Genomic DNA, 5,277 nt, shown 5'->3' with positions numbered 1-5,277 from the left:
GGATTCACGTCCTCCTCCTCTCTTGTGAGTTCGTCCATGATTGCTATATCAATGGCCTTGCACTCTCCATTTGGATTTTCTTCTGTATTACTTGGGAGAGTACTAGGAGGGATTTCAGTGATCCTTTTACTCAGCTGGCCTACTTGTGCTTCCAAATTTCTAATGGAGGACCTTGTTTCATTCATGAAACTCACAGTGGCCTTAGATAGATCAGAGACTAAGTTTGCTAAATTAGAGGTATTTTGTTCAGAGTTCTCTATCTGTTGTTGAGTGGATGATGGAAAAGGTTTATTATTGTTAAACTTGTTTCTTCTACCATTATTAAAGCTTTGTTGAGGCTTTTGTTGATCCTTCCATGAGAGATTTGGGTGATTTCTCCATGAGGGGTTATAGGTGTTTCCATAAGGTTCACCCATGTAATTCACCTCTGCTATTGCAGGGTTTTCATGATCATAAGCTTCTTCTTCAGAAGATACCTCTTGAGTACTGTTGGATGCAGCTTGCATTCCATTCAGACTCTGAGAAATCATATTGACTTGCTGAGTCAATATTTTATTCTGAGCCAGTATGGCATTCAGAGTATCAATTTCAAGAACTCCCTTCTTCATAGGCATCCCATTACTCACAGGATTCCTCTCAGAAGTGTACATGAACTGGTTATTAGCAACCATGTCAATGAGTTCTTGAGCTTCTACAGGAATTTTCTTTAGGTGAATGGATCCACCTGTAGAAGTATCCAATGACATTTTAGCCAATTCAGATAGACCATCATAGAATATATCCAGGATGGTCCATTCTGAAAGCATGTCAGAAGGACACTTTTTGGTCAGTTCTTTGTATCTCTCCCAAGCTTCATAGAGGGATTCACCTTCTTTCTGTCTGAAGGTTTGAACATCCACTCTAAGCTTACTCAGCTTTTGAAGAGGAAAGAACTTGGCTAAGAAAGCCTTGACCAGCTTATCCCAAGAGTTCAGGCTATCTTTGGGTTGAGAGTCCAACCATATTCTAGCTCTGTCTCTCACAGCAAAAGGGAAAAGCATGAGCCTGTAGACTTCAGGATCTACTCCATTAGTCTTAACAGTATCACAGATCTGCAAGAATTCAGTTAAGAACTGAAAAGGATCTTCAGATGGAAGTCCATGAAACTTGCAGTTCTGCTGCATCAGAGAAACTAATTGAGGTTTAAGCTCAAAATTGTTTGCTCCAATGGCAGGAATGGAGATGCTTCTTCCATGTAAATTGGAATTAGGTGCAGTAAAGTCACCAAGCATCCTCCTTGCATTATTATTATTTTCGACTGCCATCTCCTCTTCTTGTTCAAAAATTTCTGAAACGTGCTTGCTGGATTGTTGTAATTTAGCTTCTCTTAGTTTCCTCTTCAGAGTCCTTTCAGGTTCTGGATCTGCTTCAACAAGAATGTTCTTGTCCTTGCTCCTGCTCATATGAAAAAGAGGGACAGAAAAATAATAATAATAGTGGTCCTTTTTACCACAGTATAGAGGTCCCTGTGTGAGTAGAAGAAAAGAAGAAGAAAAAATTCGAACACAGATGGAAGAGGGGGTTCGAATTTGGGTGAGATGAAGTGTTAGTAGATGAATAAATAAATATAAGGAGATAAGAGAGAGAGAGAGTTTTCGAAAATAATTTTTGAAAAAGAGTTAGTGATTTTCGAAAATAGTTTTTGAAAAAGGTTAGTAATTTTCGAGAATTAAAATAAAAAAATTAAAATAATTAGTTAATTAAAAAGAAATTTTGAAAAAGAGGGAAGATATTTTCGAAAATTAGAGAGAGAGGGAGTTAGTTAGGTAGTTTTGAAAAAGATAAGAAACAAACAAAAAGTTAGCTAGTTAGTTGAAACAAATTTGAAAATCAATTTTGAAAAGATAAGAAGATAAGAAGTTAGAAAAGATATTTTAAAATCAATTTTTTGAAAAAGATATGATTTTGAAAAAGATAATATAGAAAGATATTTTTGAAAAGATATGATTGAAACTAGTTTTGAAAAAGATTTGATTTTTAAAATCACAATTAATGACTTGATTCACAAGAAATCACAAAATATGAATCTAGAACTTAAAGTTTGAATCTTTCTTAACAAGCAAGTAACAAACTTGAATTTTTTGAATCAAAACATTAATTGATGATGTTATTTTTGAAAATTATGAAATAGAATGAAGAAAAATATTTTTGAAAAATATTTTTATAATTTTCGAAAATAAATAAGAAAAATGAAAAAGATTTGATTTTTGAAAAAGATAAGATTTTTAAATTGAAAATTTGATTTGACTCATAAAAACAACTAGATTTTAAAAATTTTTGAAAAAGTCAAATCTAATTTTCGAAATTTTAAGAGAGAAAAAGGGGAAGATATTTTTTTGATTTTTGAATTTTTAATGATGAAAGAGAAAAACATGAAAATGATGCAATGCATGAAAATTTTGGATCAAAACAATGAATGCATGCAAGAATGCTATGAATGTCAAGATGAACACCAAGAACACTTTGAAGATCATGATGAACATCAAGAACTTATTTTTGAAAATTTTATATGCAAAGAAAACATGCAAGACACCAAACTTAGAAATCTTTCATGTTCAGACACTATGAATGCAAAAATGCACATGAAAAAACAAGAAAAGACACAAAACAAGAAAACCTCAAGATCAAACAAGAAGACTTACCAAGAACAACTTGAAGATCATGAAGAACATTATGAATGCATGAATTTTTCGAAAAATGCAAGATGAATATGCAATTGACACCAAACTTTCAACTTGACTCAAGACTCAAACAAGAAACATGAAATATTTTTTATTTTTATGATTTTTTTTATTTTTTTGGATTTTTGTATATTTTTTTTTTGAAAAAACATATAGGAAAAAGAAAAGAAGGATTTCAAAATTTTTTAATATGAATTCCAGGAATCTTGTATTCTTAGTCTAAAGCTCCAATCCGAGGGTTAGGCATGGCTTAATAGCCAGCCAAGCTTTAGAATGTAACTCAGACATGCCACGGCTGACATTCCAATTAACTTGCCTCTATGCTGATGGTTGGAAGCCCCTATCCAAAAGAATTAGACATGGCTTTACAGCCAGCCAGGCTTCAACATGCTTCATGAAACTCTAGAATTCATTCTTAAAAATTCTGAAGAAAAATATATTTTTGAAAAGATTTAAATTTTTTTTTTCAAAAACAGATGAGAAATTTCTGAAAGGTTTTTGAAAAATTTTTGAAAATAAAACAAAAAGAAAATTACCTAATCTGAGCAACAAGATGAACCGTCAGTTGTTCAAACTCGAACAATCCCCGGCAACGGCGCCAAAAACTTGGTGCACGAAATTATGATCTCAGGCAACGGTGCTAAAAACTTTGTACGCACGTCTTAATAAATTGTTTTTCATTCACAACTTCGATACAACTAACCAGCAAGTGCACTGGGTCGTCTAAGTAATAAAACCTTACGTGAGTAAGGGTCGATCCCACAGAGATTGTTGGTATGAAGCAAGCTATGGTCATCTTGTAAATCTCAGTCAGGCGGATAATAATTGATTATGGAGTTTTCGAAAATAATAATAAATAGAAAATAAGGATAGAAATACTTATGTAATTCATTGGTTAGAATTTCAGATAAGCGTATAGAGATGCATTCGTTCCTCTGAACCTCTGCTTTCCTGCTGTCTTCATCCAATCAATCTTACTCCTTTCCATGGTTGGCTTTATGTAAGGACATCACCGTTGTCAATGGCTACTTTTTATCCTCTCTGGAAAATGGTCCGATGCGCTGTCACTGCATGGCTAATCGTCTGGAGGCATCACCCTTGTCAATGGCTGCATCCCATCCTCTTGTGAAAATGGTCCAAATGCTCTGTCACAGCACGGCTAATCATCTGAGGTTCTCGATCATACTGGAATAGGATTCACCCTCCTTTTGCGTCTGTCACTACGCCCAGCACTCGCGAGTTTGAAGTTCGTCACAGTCATTCAATCCCAGAGTCCTACTCGGAATACCACAGACAAGGTTTAGACTTTTTAGACTCTCATGAATGCCGCCATCAATCTAGCTTATACCACGAAGATTCTGATTAAGAGATCCAAGAGATACTCATTCAATCTAAGGTGGAACAGAAGTGGTTGTCAGGCACGCGTTCATGGGGGAATGATGATGATTGTCACGTTCATCACATTCAGGTTGAAGTTTGAATGAATATCTTAGAAGCATAATAAGTTGAATTGAATAGAAAAACAGTAGTACTTTGCATTAATCTTTGAGGAACAGCAGAGCTCCACACCTTAATCTATGGAGTGCAGAAACTCTACCGTATGAAAATACATAAGTGATAATGGTTCAGGCATGGCCGAATGGCCAGCCCCCATGAAAGTCTTAGATAGCATAAAACTGATCAAAGATGTCTAATACAATAGTAAAAAGTCCTATTTATACTAAACTAGTTACTAGGGTTTACAGAAGTAAGTAATTGATGCATAAATCCACTTCCGGGGCCCACTTGGTGTGTGCTTGGGTTGAGCTTGAATGTTACACGTGTAGAGGTCAATCTTGGAGTTGAACGCCAGTTTGTAACGTATTTCTGGCGTTCAACTCTGGCTTGTGACGTGTTTCTGGCGTTTAACTCCAGACAACAGCGTAGAACTGGCGTTCAACGCCCTTTTACGTCATCTAAACTCGGCCAAAGTATAGACTATTATATATTGCTGGAAAACCCTGGATGTCTACTTTCCAGCGCAATTCGAAGCGCGCCATTTTGAGTTCCGTAGCTCCAGAAAATCCATTTTGAGTGCAGGGAGGTCAAAATCCAACAGCATCAGCAGTCCTTCTTCAACCTCTGAATCTGATTTTTGCTCAAGTCCCTCAATTTCAGCCACAAAATACCTGAAATCACAGAAAAACACACAAACTCATAGTAAAGTCCAGAAATGTGAATTTAACATAAAAACTAATGAAAACATCCCTAAAAGTAACTAGATCCTACTAAAAACATACTAAAAACAATGCCAAAAAAGCGTATAAATTATCCGCTCATCACTTGTGCTTGAACTCAACTAGGAATCTCCACCAATGTTTGTGATTCCAATGGCCGCCGGGGTCCCAAACTAGGCGTAGAAAGCCTTCAAGTAAGTTAAAGCAAGTGATAAGGCCCCAAGAGTGTTGATTGCCAGAATGAATTCCAGGGTCCCAAATCTTGCTTTTGCACCCGTCTTCTTGTTGATCATTATGATTCCATCCGGGTAGCAAGCAATCTGAATTCTCACTAAAGCGGC

At 35.7% G+C, this 5,277-nt stretch overlaps 1 non-coding gene across 1 annotated transcript; it reads left to right on the top strand.

Moving 5' to 3' along the window:
- Nucleotides 1–800: 800 nt before the first annotated feature.
- Nucleotides 801–908, top strand: LOC112746585 (small nucleolar RNA R71). Its single transcript, XR_003174462.1, has one exon. It is a non-coding gene; the product is annotated as a small nucleolar RNA R71 (small nucleolar RNA).
- Nucleotides 909–5,277: the final 4,369 nt, after the last annotated feature.

Source organism: Arachis hypogaea, chromosome 14, assembly GCF_003086295.3.
Source record: "Arachis hypogaea cultivar Tifrunner chromosome 14, arahy.Tifrunner.gnm2.J5K5, whole genome shotgun sequence".
In the NCBI taxonomy this organism is placed as follows: domain Eukaryota; kingdom Viridiplantae; phylum Streptophyta; class Magnoliopsida; order Fabales; family Fabaceae; genus Arachis; species Arachis hypogaea.
The sequence above is the reverse complement of the archived record's forward strand: the minus strand, read 5'-3'. Positions and strand labels throughout refer to the sequence as shown.